The sequence below is a fragment of the Pteropus medius genome, unplaced genomic scaffold, assembly GCF_902729225.1.
Source record: "Pteropus medius unplaced genomic scaffold, Ma_sr-lr_union100, whole genome shotgun sequence".
Lineage (NCBI taxonomy): Eukaryota > Metazoa > Chordata > Mammalia > Chiroptera > Pteropodidae > Pteropus > Pteropus medius.
Window position 1 is genome coordinate 1,158,527 of NW_024344253.1, and position 19,905 is coordinate 1,178,431.

Genomic DNA, 19,905 nt, shown 5'->3' on the forward strand with positions numbered 1-19,905 from the left:
ATCAAAAACAAAGAAAAAAAGGGAAACTGCCATAGCCAAGAAGAGCCTAAGCAGAAGAGATGACTAAATTAATGTGATATCCTAGATAAGATCCTAGAACAAAAAATTAAAAGACATTAGATAAGGAAATATGAATAAAGAACAGAACTTAATAGTATGTAATATTGGTTCATTAACTGGAACAAGTGTACCATACTAATATAAGATGTAAATATGTAATAAAGGAAACTGAGTGTGGGTTATACAAAAGTTTTCTGGGCTATCTTTTGCAACTTTCTTGTAAATCTGAAACTGTTCTAATGTAAAGGTTGTCCTTGAAAAAGAAGATAGCCATAGTCTGAGAGAAAAATTTTACAACATATATTAACAGATAAAGGTTAACATTGAGGATGTGTAAAACACTACAATAAATCAAGAAATAAAAAGCAAAAAAATTAAAATAATTTGGCAAAGAACATGAACTGTCAATTTGCAGAATAGGTGATCCTAATGGCCTTAAACATATTAAAAGAAACTCAACTTCAGAATTTATGAGAGAAATATAAATTTAAATTACAATGTGTAAAATTGTACATACACTGTAAGATTTAAAATTTAAAAATCCGACAGTGTAGAAGAGGACGTGGAACAATGGTGATTTTCGTGCTCTAATTATAGAGTGAAAATTGGGTTAAACATTCTGAAAAATTACTTAATAATATTTAACAGAGTTGAAGATGTACTGTAACTTTTTACCCAAGTATTCACTTCAAAGTATTTATAGCAGAGCAGTTTTCTTCCTATTGGTGTATTCATACAGCTGGGGATACATAATGAATGTGAGGGCATAGATGGTTTTATGGGAGCCATCATTTAGATCTTCAATTTTTTAATTGAGTCCTTATGAGAAATATCTACCTATTCTCTTTTACTACCCCCACACTCCTTCATATTTATCCTTTTCAAAAAGAAAGAAATACCTCTCTCTTCTTTGAACCTTACAATGGTGGGCTGCCCCTAGATCTGAAAATACCTCTGGGTGCCGAAGAGACATTTCAAGAATGCTTAGCTCATGAGGGAGAGTCCCAGGACTGCAAGCAGTAAGCTTGGCTAATAAACAATGAAGGGTGTGGTGCCTAATTTCGTCCATGTGACAAAAACAAGGCAAAGCTACATGGCTTTATCTTTTTATCTATCCTTCTTTCTTTCCAGCTATCTTAGAAATAGAATTTAAAAGTGAATTGGTTGTCATGGAGATAAGTATAAAGCACTTTTATTTGAATTGAAAAATAAAATCATATTTCTGACAGAAATTAAGTCTGATAACTGGCAATGAAGACCAGTTTGCCATTTTAGTTAAACGATAAACATTTCATATAAATCAGCTAAATCTGCTGTAAGGTTTTGACCAAAATACATTTAAAGCACAAATACTATATAGAATATTCTGACACATGTATCATTTGCAATTCTTACCTTTGTATTTAAAAAAAGGTATTAACTTTAAAATGTGCAGAGCAATACACAGTTTTCAAACAAACTAAATATCTATCAAAAGGAAACCAGATTAATGAATTCTTGTATATTCATACAATGTAATAGTACACATCATTAGTTAAAGTGAATGAATAGACTTATATGTATCTTCAGGTACATGTAACAGAAATATGAAGTTGAAGAAATAAAGGAAGCTACAGAATACATTCTCTGAATGTCCTGACAATTAGTACTTATTGAAAAGCTATTATACTGTAGGCATTGTTTTGTTGACACTTGAAGTACAGTGTCAACAAAACAAAAACCTCTGCTCTTATAAGACTAACTCAAATTCCCTTAGAGGAGGGAAACAACCAACCAATCAACAAACCAACAAAGTATCAACAAATACACCTGACTCTAGAACAGTTTGTCCAATGATGCCAAGGATGAGAAGGATAGGGAGTACTAATGTGAGCAGAGCGGGTGAGGCATCAGGGATCGTAAGATCGTAACTAGGCTAGTCAAAGACAGCCTCACTGAGAAAGACCTGGAATACTCGAACTAGTGAGCCATGTGGTCTTCTGGGGGAAACAAGTTACAGGCAAAAGGAACAGGAAGTGAAAAGGCCAATATAGAGAGTTTGAGGAATATTAAGGAGGCCTTGTGCCTCATGCAGTGTGAATGAGGAGGAGAGCAATAAAGGGGTTTACAGAGTAAGAGTTTCTAGATTGTGAATGAGAAAGAAAGGAGCCTTTGGAGGTTTGGGAAATTAGCTATTTCCAGTTAAAAGCATCACAAAGCTTCTAAATTAATAATAAAAAAGGATTTCTGGTCAAGATGGCAGAGTAGGTAAATGTCATGCTCACCTCCTCTTACGACCATGTCAAAATTACCACTAAATGACAGAACAACCATCGTTGAGAATTGCCAGAAGTCTAGTAGAGCAGAAGTCCTACAACTAAGACTAAATTGGAAAAGCCACCCTGACACTTGTAGAAGAGGCAGAGATGCAGAACAGGCTGGTCCCATACCCATGTGCAGCACTTAAGAATCGGCAGGGATATCTGGGCTGTGGAGATCCCCCCAGAGGAGCAAGGGGTCCTGCCCCCATAACTGGGCTCCCTATCTCAGGATTCCAGTGCTGGGAAGAGAGGTTCCCAAAACTTCTGGCTGTGAAAACCAGCAGAGATTGCGGCTGAGTAAAACGGAGGACTACTGAAATCCCAGGCATTCTTCAAGGGCCCATGCATGAATTTACTCACTTATGGATTCACTTGCTCTGAGCTCCAGTGCTGGGGTAGCAACTTGAAAGGTGCCACAGACGTACATAGAGGAATGGATTATCTGGCTTCATGGTAAGGGCGAGGGGAAATAATGGCAGAAGCCATTATTTCCTTGTGAGTCCTCTGCACTCCCAGCATGCAGACACAGGTGGCCACCATATCTGAGTCTCCATCAACTTGACTAACACTGCCCTGCCCTAGTGATTCCCTAAGACCCTGTCCCACCTAACTTCCGGAACCACCCAAGCCACTTCCAGTAGCTTTCATACAAATGATCTGCCTCAAATCCTGCTGTAGACTTTCCTAAAATCTCTCAAATATTCACAAACCCCAAACAAATAGCATCTGATCTCGGTATGCCCCGCACCTCTTACTGACCAGCCCAAACTCAGAACCTATCAGCCTAAGGGTCAATCCCTCCCACTGATGTGCAAACAGCAGCCAAGACTAAATTACAATGGGCGGTCACACACAACCCACACAAGAAACACACCTAGACAACCCGGCTCAAGTGATCAGGAAGACTGTACCCCTGGGGCCCACAGAATACCTACAATACAAGCCATTCTACTAAGATCGGGAGACATAGCAGCTCTACCTAATACATAGAAACAAACACAGGGAAGCAGTTAAAATGAGGAGACAAAGAAACATATCCCAAATAAAAGAACAGAACAAAGCTCCAGAAAAAGAATTGAATGAAATGGAGACAAGCAATCTACCAGATGCAGAGTTCAAAACGCTAGTTTTAAGAATGTTCAGTGGACTTAGGGGAAAAGTAGATAAACTCAGTGAGAACTTTAACAAAGATATAGAAAACATAAAATTGGAAATAGAAAACTTAAAAAGAACCAGTCAGAAATAATGAAAACAAAACTGAAATGAAGAATGCATTAGAGGGAATCAACAGTAGAGTAGATGAAGCAGAGGATTGAACCAATGATTTACAAAATAAGGTAGCAGAAAACACCCAATCAGAGCAACAATAAGAAATAAAGAATAATAAAAAAAATGAAGATAGTTTCAGGGACTTCTGGGATGACAGCGAGCATACCTACATTCACGTCATAGGGGTACCAGAAAGAGAAGAGAGACAGCAGGGAATTGAGAACCTATTTGAAGAAATAATGATGGAAAACTTCCTTAACCTGGCGAAGGGAATAGACATGTAAGTCCAGGAAACATAGAAAGTCCCAAACGAGATGAATCCTAAAAGGCCCATACCAAGACACATCATAATTAGAATATCAAAGGTTAAAGACAGAGAATCTTAAAAGAAGCAAGAGAAAAGCAGTTAGCTACTTACAAGGGAGTTCCCATAACACTATCAGCTGATTTCTTATAAGAAACTTTGCAGGCCAGAAGAGATTGGCAGGAAATATTCAAAGTGATGAAAAGTAAGGACGGACCTACAACTAAAATTACTCTACCAGCAAAGCTATCGTTGAGGATCGAAAGACAGATAAAGAGCTTTCTAGACAGGAAAAGCTAAAGGAGTTTATCACCACCAAACCAGTATTACAAGAAATGTTAGAGAGACTTCTTTAAAAAGAAGGGGAAAAAAGTATCAAAAATACAAATAATAAAATGGCAATAAGTACATATCTATCAACAATTACTTCAAATGTAAATGGAATAAATGTTAGTCAAAAAATAGTGTGGCTGAATGGATAAGAGAACAAGAGCTTTATATGTGCTGCCTACAAGAGACTCACTCCAGATGAAAAGTCACACAGAAACTGAAAATAAAGAGATAGAACAAGGTATTTCATGAAAATTGGAATAATAATAATAATAATAAAGCTTGTGCAGTGATACTAACAGCAGACAAAATAGACTTTAAAACAAAAGTTATAACAAGAGACAGAGAAAGACCCAGTAATTTCACTTCTGAGCATTTACCCAAAGAAACCCAAAATAATACTTTGAAGGGACATGTGCATCCATATATTCATTGCAGCATTATTTACAATGGCCAAGATATGGAGGCATCCTGGATGTCTATCAGTTAATGAATGGATGAAGAAGAGGTGGTACATATATGCAATGGAATATTATGTAGCCATAATAAACAAACAAACAAACAAACATACATACATACATACATACATACATACATACATACATACATGAAATCTTGCCATCTGCAACATGGATGGGCCTAGAGGGTATTGTGCTGAGTGGGGTAAGTCAGACAGAGAAAGATAAATGCTGTATAATTTCACTCTACATGTGGAATCTAAGGAACAAAATAAATGAACGAAACAGAAACAATCTCATAAATATAGAGAACATTTTGAAGGTTGCCAGATGGGAAGAGTGTTGAGGGGAATGGGTAAAAAAGAGGAAGGGATTAAGAAGTACAAACAGCAGTTACAAAATAGTCATGGGGATATATAGTACAGCGTAAGAAATATAGTCAACAATATTGTAATAATTGTATGGTGTCAGTTGGGTACTAGATTTATCTGGGTGATCACTTCATACGTTATATAAGTGTCTAATCAATATATTGTACACCTGAAACTAATATAATATTACGTGCCAACTGTAATTAAAAAATAAAATTATTTTAAACATTTTTTAATTAAAAAAATTTAAGTAAAAACTATAGAGGTATGGGACAAAAGCAGAAGGGTAACCAGCTCAGAAACTGTTGCAATAATCCAGATGACATATGATCTTGTTTTAAACCAACATGGTGGCAGTAAAAGTGGTCCAAAGTAGTCAGACTGCAGCTATGCTTTGTAATAAAATTTGGAGGAAAATAAAATTGTCTTAGTAAAATAACATGCATAGCATAATACCTTTTATATAATGTTTGAAATTATGAAAACCAAGACTATATTCCTTTTTTTATACACACAAATATAATAGAGCATATGCCTTTTTATACACACTCTACAATGAGAGCATATGAAAACATGCATGTGAAAGATGAAAACCAAATCATTATTATGATAAATACTGAGTAGACAGATAGGTGTCTTCAACTGTGTATATATAATGATTTAAGCAAAAGATGTGATAATGCTTCTATTCTCAAGCAAGTTTCAATCCAGTCTTGAAAAAGACCAGCATACATTAGAAAGTAAAGATTAACTAATATAAGACAAAAAATGTACTAAATTATGTGGTATTGATTACAAATACCAAGGAATTCAAAGAATATAGTACTATACTTGAATATGTCTAATGTGCCATATTGAACAAAATCCCTCTTATTCCCAAGACTTATTTGCATTCATTGATTTACACTAGGCTAGAGAAACAAACGCAGTGAGGGTGAGGAGGTGAAAGCAACATGTCAACCGTATTAACACTGAGGTCCATAGAGATACCCAGTCATCTCCGTGCATGTGTGCTCAGAGCTGGGGGCAACAGAAGTCAGATTTTAAAAAGAGGAGGAAACAACACCGTCGTACACAAACTGTTCCAAGAAAGAGAAAATACTTGGCAGATAATTTTATGAAACAAGATAGAATTGATAATACAATCTGATTACAAGAAAGAATAATGGAGACCCAGCTCTCTAATAACATATTGCAAAAGATTTTTAAGCAAATTATTAGCTAATTGAACCCGGCAGTATATAAAAAGGATCGTTCATTCTAACCAGGCATGTGAGTGTGAATTTAATAGTAAAAACCATAAACATAACTCACCTTATTAAAAGGAAAGATAGAACAATCATGAACATCTTAATAGATGTAAAAAAAAATTAATAGAAGTGAATATCTATTCATGGTTTTAAAAAGTTATAAATTAGAAACAAAATGCCCTCTCTTAATCTAATAAATAGTATTTACAGGAAATATCAAATTTGATGAATTATTGAAAAAAATTGCCCTGATAATAATCATAAAGATGCTGAATATCACCTTATCTATTTAATATCAATCTAGAGGTCCTAGCCAGTGAAATACAGCAAGAAAATCAAATAAAAGATATTAGATTTGAAAAAGAAGAAATAAAATTTTATTGCTCCCAGAGGACATGATGGTGTATGAAAATGATCTAAAAGAATTTACAAATTATAAGAATTGAATTTAGCAAGGTTACTGTATACCGGCTAATACGCAAAGTTGGATATCTCTACACTAGCAACAAACTATCGGAAAATAAAAATTTTTAAATAATTCCATTTTCAAAAGCATAAGAAGTCAGAAGTGTATGAATCAATCTAGTAAATGATGTGCCAGACTTCTACATAGAAAGCCATTAAATAACTACTGAGAAAGAATGAAAAAGACCTAAATAAATGAAAGATAAATCATATTCGTGAGTTGGATAGCTAGATGTTTTAAAGACAGCGATTCTCTATTTGATCAATAAATTCTCTGCAAACCCAATTAAAGTTACAGGACATTCTTTTATGGAAATTGACAAGATAATTCTAAAACTGATACAACATACAAAGGAGTATAGGAGGCAGTTAAACAATGTTAAATGAATGAATAAAGTAATGAATAAAAAATTTCAGCCCTTCTCCATTTTTATCTTTTTAAAATTAACCCTCTTTATTCAATTGTTGCAACTCATCTAAAATTTCTCTATTCATTCCACAGTTCTCTGAAAATAGGAGGACCAGAAGTAGACTGTGGCGAATGTTATTTTGGCAGTGGGTTCTGAGATAAATTCTATAAATTTTTAAAGGTTCTTGCTGTGATCTCATCTTTAAACTATAATGTGCTACATATTTCTCTATTTTTTCCTTATCTCTTGATGCTCCAGAACTATCTTCTCTAATGTTACTTCACACACCCATCGCCTAGACTTTCTACCTATTAACCACAATGGGGCCTCTTTTGCTCACAGCTTAGTGTCTAGTATTTCTTATTCCCATCCTGCGATATGTTTTTTTTTTTTTTCCTGAAAGGGTAAAACACCAACAAATTAAGATAAATTGTTGGCTTTGTTCCAAAATAAGCTTGTTGTTTTAGGACCCCAAACTGTCTCAAATATCATTAAGAAGCAGCAGGCTGCCTAAGGTTGTGCATCAATTAGCAATTAGGTCACACATTTGGTGGTTGGAGGCACTCAGCCTTTGGCCTTGTTCCTCGAAGCACACCCAAGCAGGGCACTAGTATCCAAACAATGCCCACCCTGCTGTATCTTGTTCCTTAATTGGGATAACTTAGAGATGCTAATGTGCACAGGCAGACCCTGTCGCTTTAATCAGGCCTCATTAGTGGCTCTGCCAGTGGTGACCACTGCAAAGTGGTATTTGCTCTTGGGAAGACTTTGTGAGGTGCTTCAAGTTCCTGCAGAGAAGAAGCAACGGCATGTTTTATACTCTTTCGAGAAGTAAACTACTTCCCTGGATTTTCTATAGCCACTGTCAGTTCGGCTAGCATTACTTTCCATGGCTCAGTTATTATACCATGATTACTGTTGTCTGGGTGGTAGGTGGAAATTCTTACAGACACTCACTTGGAGAGGAATGGCTTATGTCCTCCCTTGCCCTCATCAGCTTATTTTCCATGAAATACAGAAAATGTGTTCAGAAACAGGCTCTGGAACCCAAAGACAACATTACCCTAAACCTTGAAGTGTCCTATAAGTAATTTCCAGCTTACTAAAAAGCAAAAACTATTGAAAACAACACTCTTGAAAAATACCTAGGGAGTGAAGAATGCAATTACTTTTTAAGTCAGGGATATTCCAAAGGAAAAACTCCTGAGAGTGCCTCTGTTAACCCCTCATAGCGGGAAACTGGTTATTGGTCTAACTGAACCATGGAGAGAGCCACACATCTACACAAACAGGAATTCCAGTCCCTGTGCATTTAGTTTAGAAGGAGACACATGATGCTGGCACAAACTCATCTGGGTTATACCATGGTTACAGTTTATCCCACAATCCTGAGACAAGAGTTCCTTAAAGTTGAAAATGGCAAAGCAATAACTCCCTAGGTTGGATGAGGCAGGACTGAGTGGCAATGTGATTAGCGCCTCCTGCTGCTGTCCCTCAGTTCACTCAAGAGTTGTTATAGTTTTTGTGTTAAAATTTTCAATTTTTTTCTTGAGAATGGGAGGGAATAAAATAAATATACTCAAATGAATAGGACAGGAGACAGAGTGATGAATAATAGGGGACATTAAAAAATGGTGAATTTGAGCATCACTTGCTTGTGATTAGTTGTCGAAAGAAAATACTTTTCTTATTTTTTCGACTGTTCACTTTTCAACAGCTGCCTAAATTCCTGGCATCGCAGTGTATGTATCAAGACATTCACCATCTAAAGAGCCTTTAGGAGAATAATACGAGAAGAACCTCCCTAGTGACCATTTCCATCATGTGGTTTCCCCCTAGTTACTGGCATCCTTCTTCCTGCCCCTTGACTTGTATGAGCAGTTGCTGCAGAGATGGCAGGATGTCAATGCCCCCAAAATTGAACCTGTGATTTGTTTTTCTTTGATTTATGTTCTTGTAGTCAATAAACTTTATAAAGGAAAGTATCAGACTGAACAATCAATCAAAGATAAACAGATTCCTGTCCTTTAAAAGCATTTCAGCCCTGTAGGTGAGTGCCTCATTCATCTTTCGCAGGCACGTGTTCGGCCTTTCCACGGAGACACAACCGACTGCTCACTACAGGCAGCTTTTCTACCAAAGGGCTGCTGCAGTTGAACTGAGATTTATCAATTTCATAGCACCAGTGGTCCTGATACGGTATCATTTTCAGGATCTAAATGGTTAAGCATGCTGTTTGCATGCTGAGACCTGGGCTTTCCATCTAGCTAAAAGGGGAGAGGGAAGAGTAGTTTTAAGCGCTCTAAGTTGAGGCTGTATAGTTCTATAAAAATTCATATTGTGCATTTAAAAAAAAAAATTCTAAAAAGCTAAATCCCTTCCTTGTAATAGAGAATTCCCTCTTCGTTCTATTAGTGGTTTCTGAACCTTCCTTCGAATAAGGCAAATGTTATCCTGCATTTTTTTTGCTTCTCCACAGCACAGATGGTGTGCATATGCAGATTGGTGATTTTCTAATCAATACAGTGGCACTTGGGAATATCTGTAAGCATTGTAATAATGCATTAGTCAGGAGTGATGTTGTAACACACTGAGATCATACACATAAATCTAAGACACCATGTCTAGACACTCCAGGGAAGATGACATGGCATGGGTTAGAGCGGGCATTAGGGGAGGGCAATATTTCAAATATGATGGGAAAATAATGCAATTTGCAGACTTTAATAAAACCATTGGGGAATTAATTTCAGCAGGGGTACATTCTCTCCCCAAACATTTGGCGTTCTTATGTTTGCTTCATGGACACTTGTAATGAGGTACTTTTCACCTGTTATTTCAGGCATAAACACAGAATGGGATCTGTGAATTGAGCTAGATTTTTAATGGGTTGAATATGAAAATAATCCCTTTATAGATAGCGCTTTAGCTCTACAAAAGTGCATTATGCAAACAGCACATAGAATAAACTTTGAAGATTCATGGTTAGAAGCTTATAAATTAATCTTCTAAGCACACTTTAAGCATGCTCAGAGAGTCCACTCAATCATAAAACTTGACCAATTGAACCTGCAAAGTTTTAATAGGGATGTGTTCAATGATGAAAATAAAAACAATGTTAAATGTATGCTTATCTTAACACTACCCAGAACTTGTCCTCTGCTGCCTCCAATGCCATTTGCTCTTGAGCCCTTTATTTTAATCCACCAGACTGTTTAAATTCTGCAGGCTGATAGCAGTCATGACATCAGATACTCAACCTGACAGAAATGTTGTGATAAAAAATGTTGAATTAAATGTAGCCAGAAATGAAACCCCTAAGTATTTCCAAGCAAAAAATAAGTATAGAATGCACAGACTCTCCTACTCCGCCCCGCCCCGCCCCCAGGTCCCTTGCCTATAAGTTTGGCAGTAATATAACAGATTCCTGGTCCACAAATTGTTTAGCCTGTCTTCTGGTTGTCATTTTGGTCCACTGCTGCCTAAGTGAAGTCTCCTCAAATCTCTGGCCAGCTCTGTGCTTCTAATACTCTGGAGGCTTTTCAATTAAAATGCGAGAGAATCGAAGGCTAGAAGAATCAACCCAATTATCTCTGTAGCCATAGAAATGCACATGATAAATGAACCCCAACCTTTTCTCTTCTGATGACAACTTGGGCTTTGAATAGAGGTGTGATTTGTGTGTGTGCTTATGTGTGTGTGGTGAGGGGGAGGGAATGGGGGGGGAGAGAGAGAGAGAGTAGGAGAGAGAGAGAGAGAGAGAGAGAATGAGGTTTTCTTTAGTACAGAGTGAAACATCACTTCTTTGGCAAAATATCTCAAGGCATAATGCTTCCAGCACCTATACAACTTGATTCCATGAAGGCTTAAGCTTAAAAAGCAAAGTTTTCTTTTCCTCAGACTGCTGTCTAGAGGGAAAACACACTACAGTATCTCATTTGCAGAAGTCTTTTCTCGCAACTTTTCATTATGATTCGTTTTCTTATTATGTTAATTTAAAATGTCTGTTTTTAAATATTTTGTTCTGTATCTTTCTTTAAAATATTGTATTTAAAGGGGAATAAGTATACACACCAAATGTATTAAATCTGTTTCATTTCCTTAACTCTTGACCTACTTCTTTCTTAGTGGAAGGCCATTTTATCTACATTACTAATGCTTGTCACACATTTTGTGAGAAAGGCTACAAAGCACAGCAAGAACAGAGGTCAATCTACAGTTTTCCATATTCCTCGGTCCTTTGGTCATGTACACAAACCCGGTGGTCACTTGGTCAATGATGCTCAGTGCAGAGGGTGACCGTGAGGAGTTGCAAGGGTGCCTTACTAAGTGGCATCCACTCAAAGCACGAGAGAGAGTTACCCTTCCTTCAGAGTCAGGGAATACAAAAAATTCCATCCTATACTTCTTCTATGGCTGTTATTCTACTCCACTATTTCTTTTTAACTTCAGCAGTCTTTCTACCAAACACAGAATACATGAACCCGGTGTCCTTTTTCTTTGCTAGTCAGCCTACAGCGAGCAATATTGCTGGAGTTTATCCCATTTAAATTTTTGGTCATACAGTAATCAAAACTTAAACCATCATGTTCCTTTCACTATTTTCCCCTGACTTATTCTTGGGGCCATTTTACTTCCCGAGTTAAAAATTTAGACATTTTTTGACAGTTATCACCAAAACGAGTTTAAGAATATGTGCCTGCAAACGCTAGCAATGAACTCACATTTTGTAAGCGCTCCACCACAATCTGAACACCCGATGTCAGTTTCCCTGGTTCCAAATAAATTTGCGATTGTGATGAGATCATAGAGGTAATGTGTCTTCGCTTTTGTTTCACACTTTGTAGTTCATAAAGTGTGTTTGAGATTGTGAGAAGTAGTGATCCTGGCTGGAAATTAAGTCGGTGCTCTGGGCAACGGCCTGGAAAGGAGGATGAAAGATCTTTTTGGGGGACTGAACATCACATTAGCAGAAGGGAGCTCTCAAAAAAGAGACACTTCCTCTCGGGGAGGGGTCAATGAGAGGACAGCAACTATTTCAAGCAGAAAACAAAATTATAGAGTTCTTCATATCAAGATCAATCATAAATAAAATTATTTTTCAGGAGACAAAGTTTATTTCTGCATTTATAACTGAATCTCTCATTGTGGCCATTTCTTCCTCGAGCCCACCAAAGCTGTCTGACTCACGTAATGACAACCTTTAAGCTTATCCTTGACCACTTTGTCAACTAGGAAGATGGGATCTTGTGTGCGACAGAATTCCAGAGAGGCCTCACTAAACATCTGTATCACCAAACCAAAAAAAAAAAAAAAAAAAAAAAGGACAAAACAAACAAACAAGAAACCCTGATTAAAAAAACAAAAAAAACCTTGATTCCTTTGGCTTAGGTTTTGTGCCTATTACAATGCAAAAATATTCCTATGGAAGATAACATTTTATTTTTCCCCCTTTTTTTTTTCATTTTTTAAATTTGTATCTTTTATTCGAAAATTGTGTGTCTTATCCAGAGTGCAGATAATCATGAAACAAACATTTGTCAACCTAGTACCAAAAATTAAGAAATATTAACATTTTCCATTTTTGCTTCAGATTTCTCACAGTTTAAGAAATTAAACATTCCAGATAAAGCTGAAATCTGCTTTTCCCTCTGACTCACCTCCCTCCATATAGGCGACATTTATTATGAATATTATAGGAATCATTCAAGTCTATTTTTATTTTTACTTTTACCATGTTTAAATGTTTATAAGATGCATATATTTAGTGTTGTTTGGGGGCTAATTTACATAACTGTATCATAATCTATTCTCCAAATCATTTTTCTCATTTAGCATTATTTTTTGATGATCTATCCATGTTCAACTGTTATATGGCATTTTGTTATATATTTGTATATATATACACATATATATATATGATCTTTACCTAACAACAAATTTTAATACACAAGGTCTTTGAGGCTCATGTCAGAGAATATTTCAGAGGAACAAAGAGTGTTACCGAACTGGGGAGACAAGAGGAAGCAGCAGAGGGCGGGAAGGAAGTTACAAAATAGCAAGCTAATAACTCAGAAAACTCACCTCTTTAGATACCAATTGTGCCTTGAACTGTCCCTACCTGAAGCTGAAACTCTGAAACAGGTACGTCTAAGACAAGAAACAGATATTGCTGAAATAAACTGTTCTCTGTGCATACTCTCCACTTGACCCAAAACCGCAAATTGCACTAAGAGATGTTTGTTCCCTAGCATGTGACATTCCAGAGACAAGGAGGACAGAGCAAATATGCAGATTTCCCATCTTATGGCATTTAACAGGAATATAGGGTTCCCTCTAACTCTTAGTTCTTAGTTCCCTCCGTATCTTCTACAGCAGATCAGTTTATCATCTGATGGCAGATGACTGATTAAACCAGTCTTAGACTTGGGAATATCCACACTGAATCCTCTAAAGACAGAATATGCCATTGCAAGGCTTTGGATCTAATGTTCTCTCCCTTCCCGCAAATATTTTCAAACAATTGAGAATATAAAGTGTTTAGAACACTGCTGAAATTAACTTGAATTATTCATGAAATAATATTTCTCTATACTATTTTTATGCTTTTTTTGCAGCTCCATTTTTCACTAATTCTATGCGATAAATAAGAGTATGATTTTCTCCTTTGTTTCTCTTCTGATATTATTGAGAGATGATTATGTAACATTCTATATCAATAATGCTAAGGAAAAATAAAATGCCATTTTAAAGTATTTGCGGTAGATTAAATAGCTTAAACAGTCTAGTAAAGTGGATGGGTACTGGATTTATAAATCAAAATGAACACAGTCCCAATTCTGCCTGATCTTGGCAAGTTTCATAGCCTGTCTAAAACCCAGTATCCTCTTCTGTAAGATAAAGAAGCTAGATTCTCAGCAACAACAAATGGTTCCATCTTGTCTATCCACTCAAATCAGTTGCTTGTTTGTGACTGCCTGAACTGCTGTGTTAAGGACTGGATTCTTGGTCCTGGCTCCTCATAGAAGACTTCCTTTGACTGGCAATGTCTGCCAGAGGCAAAGAAGCAGGGAGGGGCAGGGCCTGGACTGGATTCTGCCACCGTGAACCTAGATGATCTCAAAACACTCCTCCTAGTTCTGGATTCTTCATTTTCAACCACAGAATAATTCACTTTTGCCATTTAAAAAATATATACACAAGTATAAAACTGAATATTATCAATAATTTTCTATTTTAAAGAAAGCTGAAAATCAATAATATATTATATAGTTAAAATTAAAACAAGTAGTAGAGTCAGGTAAGTTTAATAATGAGCTGGTGCATGTAGTTTATGTATATAATTTTTTTAAATATTCAGAAATTCTTCTACATTATTTTAAACCATTTTGTCAATCTTCAGTGCTTAAAATAAAAAGTCATGTAGTTCATTTCTCTTTCTTGGTGCTGATGGCACTGTAATGACGTGTTTCCAATATATATATATTGGAAATTATATATATATATATAATTTTAAATAGTCTCATATGCTTTCAGATGAACCATACCTTTCACCTAGAGGTTCATGCAAATTGTCAAGAATCATGACAGGCAGTGTGTAAATTTCGTTTTATACCAGCACATTCAATATGAAAGGACTATCATGTAGTTGGTGTTAAATTAGGAAATCCCATGTGATCACACCATACCACGAGTCAGAAAATGACTTTGTGTTTAAGGAACTTAATTATCATCTTGTCTCTTTTTAAAAGAGAGAGGAAAGAAAGTCTTTTCTTTTCCTTAATCGGCAATATACCCTGTAAATAATGTTGTTCCCTTCTCACTGAAAACCATTTAATTCCCCATTATCTCACTTCATTAGCCAAATGTCCTGTTTTGGCAAACTCTGAACATGAAGCACATTATAATTTAGTAGGCAAATAATATTTAGAAACAGCCCTGAACTGAAAAGAAAAACCCAGCAACACAGATGATATGTATTTATCATAGTCCAGGCTATTTCGGGGATCTAGTTCTATTATGATTCACCTTGAAAACCAAATGGGAGCATTTTTCACATTTTTTTTTGCTAGGTGAACAATGAATTCTGAGACAGACAAAAGAATAAGGAAAGTTAGAAATTAATTTTTCAGGGTGCATGACTAAGACTTTGGGCCAAAGTAGGAGGGTTTTAGGGACCAGGAAAATCCTAAGTGTCATCAGCCCACATCTCCATCTGGCATCTAGGGAAATATCCTTTGAAAAGTAGCAAAATATGAACAAAGAGTGACTTTAACAAAACAAAACAAAAAAATTACAAAGAAGAGTCTACAGTGTGTATGTAGGCCATGGACCACAGGCAAACATAAGCACTTCAGAGGTGTGTTATCCTCTGCTGGCAAAACCACTTCCTTCTTCCTCTCAGATTTTCATTCTGAGTTCACTGCTCATTCACAAGTATCAGGAGCCTTGCCCCAAAATAATGGAGACCAAGACAATGACCCTAACAGAAATGACCCCTCACTGTCAAATTCAAGTGGTAGCCTCCACTAGGAGCAGAGCTGCAAGAACTGCTGTTCCTCTGGGAGGTCAGAGAGGCAGAGGCTACAAAAGCCAGGTGTGCCTTCCTGTTCCAGCTCTTTCTCCTTAATACTAACTAAAGGAGTTGTTTTAGCTCCTTTTCAGAAATGAAAAAAAATCATTGAAAAGCAAAAGCAAAAGCTTAGTACTGTAGTAGATGGTATCATCATTATAATACTACTACTGCTTCCATGATAAGCCCGTCTCTAAAAGAAAATTGTAACTCTTACCCCATTGATGTCAGACTTAGTCATTGTCTTCTTTGGTCAATGAATTAGGAGAGGAAGTGTCAAGTGCCACTCTTGAGTAGATTTAAAAGACTTCATGAGGTCACATCACTTTTCTTTTTCTTCATTCATGAGCCTGGCAAAGAGTTTCCAGGAAAAACAAAGGACACAAGTAAAATTTGAATCAGATAAACAACAAATTTTTTCTGGTATAAGTATGTCTCAAATGTTGCATGGAATATACTTACACTAAAAAAAAAAAATCATTTGTTGTTTATCTGAAATTCAAACTTAATTGGGTGTTTCGTATTTTTATTTGCTACATTTGGAAATATTAATTTTTAGGATCCCAGATAGCAGCTGCTCTATTGGTCTGTGTTCCAGAAAAAGAGCAGGCGGAATAGGACCTCAGTAGATTTGCAGCCAACCTGAAACGTGATCAAATTTTGTGGTCTCGAGCCACTTAGAGTTGGAGATCATTTGCTTCTGAAGTACATCCAGAGAAAGATCATTGATAAACCACCCCGCATTCCTTACTAAGATACTCATGGAGCCCTTAAGTAAGAGAAGCTAGAGAATGTCCCTCTCATTCTAGTTCGAATCCCTTCTATGCCACTCTTCTATGTACTCTTTGTCCTTGTTTATCTGCATTGGTCCAGTCCCATGCTATTCCTTGCTGGTTTAGTCACTCCTTTTTATCAGATCCCCCTGTTAATGGCAGCTCTCAGTCTCCCTGTCTGCAACTAATGTGAATTTAGTCTCCGTGGCACAGAGATTTTACTCCCAATTATACACATTTAATCAATGGTATTTCTAATACTTTATTTATGTCAATCGGTACTTAGTTGCCACTGCAGAAACGTGGTACAAAATCTGAAAATGCTAGAAAGTGCATGTGACCTCTACAGAAATACTCACTACAAAACGTATTCTGGTTATGCATTGGTGGTTCACTCATAGAAATGTTAATTGAATCCCACTAGACTGGGAACCAAAGACTGCCTTTACCACAATGAACAGAGCAGATGTAATAACTGGCCTCATGGAGTTTACAGTCTAGAGGATGAGAGAATGCACATACTTCTCATGGTTTAGGAAGAAAATAAATATATTAAGTAAAGTTTGGTTATTTTCTCCTCTTTAACTGTCATGCCTTCTGATTTACTTACATGTCCTTTTCCATTAAGATTTATATCTATTATTCTTTCTTAAATGTCTCTGTATCTGTAGCAGCTGCTGGTTTAACTTTTTTATCTTCTACCAATACAAACCTTTTAATCTAACTTTTTGATACCCCTTTAAACAAAATTTATAATTGGTTGCCTTAGGGAATATACCATAGTTTACTCTCGTGTGTGTTAATTTAAATAAAACATTGTACCAAATTCTCACATTCAGTGGATTCAGGGCAGAAGCAGGGTGTAGTAAAAAGAAGTAAAAAACATGGTCTCTAACAAAAAAGAGCTTACATATAATCTCCCAGGAAGAATTAAAACCTATATATCTGAAATAGTTAATTAACTATATATGGCAGAAATAGTAAATGTTAAGAAAGTGATTAAAATAATAAGAGTCAAAGATTTCATAGGATGAAGAGCCCTTCGTGGGCTCAAGAACTCAGGAAGTAATGTGGCCCTAAAAGATAAATAAGAATTTCATTGGGCATAGAGGAAGAGGCAGGGCCTCTAGGGCAGGAAACATGGCAAAAGAATTTAGGCGAGAATAAGAAGGGAGAAATTTTGTGGAAACAGTGAAGAGTCCTGCTATAGGTATCTTAGGGACTGCTTGTGAAAGGCCTGGAACACCAGGCTCAAGAGTACACTCCAACGATAATGGAATCAAACTAAAAGTTTTGAACTGGATAATGACATTGTAAACTCCAATTTACCTCTTCTTAATAATTATGATATTTGAGGCCTTTTTTTTTATAAGATAGAGTCTAAGCTTCACATATTGTATCATCTGTGTAAGGGTATATGCGTGCATGCATGAAGCTGTGTGACCGTTTAACCATTCGTGGTCCTCTGACTGGTTTCTATTTGAAACTACCACTTTTCCCTTTCAGTGGGTTTGTAAAAGCAGAATATATTCATGATACATATTTTAATTTCAGGTGACAAAAACACAACGTGAAAAGCTCACATAAACAGGAGGATATTTTGGAAGAATAATAGGATATCCCATGGAATCCAATGATGCAGTTGGGTTCAGGAACTACCAGGGAATGGAATAGGGTCAGGATTCTCTTTATCTTTAGTCAATATACCTTTTTATTCATCTGTTGCATTTTTCTTTCTCTTTGTGTAAACCAATTGGTTCCATTTCATGGCATAAAATTGGCCACTGAGGAACTACCAGGTTATTTACACTCAACATCTTTAGGTACAAAAGAGGTTGCCAAAACTCTCACTCTAACATTCAAAATCTCGGGCAAGGGGTTCAGTGGCCCAGTTTGGATAAGGTTCAAACTACCGATCTAATCAACTGTGACCCAGGCACAACAAAGTCGTATTGTAAAAAATAGTTGCCCCCATGATAACAATGTGGATGCCAAGAGGGGATGTCTCTAGAAAAGTTGACCACAAAAAATATGTGTCTTGTACACAGAAGTGACGATTCCAACCATCTATTAAACAGAGAGAAGGTATAATTTTAACTGAAAGGACACCTATTACACAGGAATGCTAAATCACTCTCTAGAGCTTAGGCCAAGCTGAAGCAGTTCTGTTGAATCATCAGAGTCTCACAGTCTCCCTTATTTCAGTCCTACTACTATACATTTCAGGGCCTGGGTTCCATCTCTAATATGAAGACAAAAAAGGACACTCGGAAGATAGGACACTGATGGAGATGTAGCTTGTGAATAAATAGCCCTGAAAAAAAATATTGTCCTGTCCCAATAATTTCTGAAGAACTAGAAGGGTCCCCTCAAAATGGCCTTAGCTACACGTTCATTGGTTAGCCAGAGCATATGTATAATTGCCCTTCTAATCTGCAAAGAGCAGATGGTGACATCACTACTACAGCATGTTGGTTGCTGTCAAGGAGAAATTGGTTGCTGTAATAAGCACACATGAGAAAGAACAGTGTTGAGATTATCACAAATGGAATTTTAAGGTCTTTTCAAGCTGTCCTTAAGGTATACCTTTAAACTGGAATTGAGAGGATAAATCATCTCAGGAATTTGAAATGGAAAATGTCAAGTTTCTGTATGTACTTATTTGCATGTATGTGTACTTGTGCACTAAGCCTTTTAGTTTCCTGCAATGTGCATTTCAACTCAAATATAAATTCTAAAAGTAAGGACCCTATCTAAAACTTCTTCAGCTACAAACACCCCTCTCCCCATGACCCACCTCACCACTTCCACCTAACATTTATGCCTAGAATACTGTCTTGACCCAGGAATTGTTCAATGAATATTTATTGGTAGGTTAATGACATTGAGTATTATTGGGTAGTAGATGGAAAAAAGGCTATATATGGCAAAATAAATTTGGCATAGCTTCTTACACTACATATATACTAATAGTAACCTCAACAGTGTGATGGCAATGGATACAAAAAGAAATAATTGTTTTTCAAAAATATTATGAAGAGAAGGAATCAATAGGACTTAGAAATTATTTGGAAACAAGTAAGAACTAAAAAGAAATAAGTAAAAGGTCAATGTGAGTTTTAAACTAGGAGAATTGTGGCATTGGGAAAATCTGAAGGGAGATTTTGGAAAAGGATATGTTTTAGGAGATAAAGAAATACTTAAGTGAAAATAATAATATTTTATTACCTATGCCATGACACTTTCCAAAAGAAAGTAACGAGGTGCTTTAAAATGGATTTCAAGTTAAGCCCACAAAGAATCACATACAAGATCAAGTCTAGACAAATGATCATCTGAGACG

At 36.3% G+C, this 19,905-nt stretch overlaps 1 pseudogene; it reads left to right on the forward strand.

Annotated features, from left to right (window-relative positions):
- LOC120607934 (bifunctional 3'-phosphoadenosine 5'-phosphosulfate synthase 1-like) overlaps positions 1–19,905 on the forward strand; it is a 133,989-nt pseudogene that overhangs the window by 42,991 nt on the left and 71,093 nt on the right.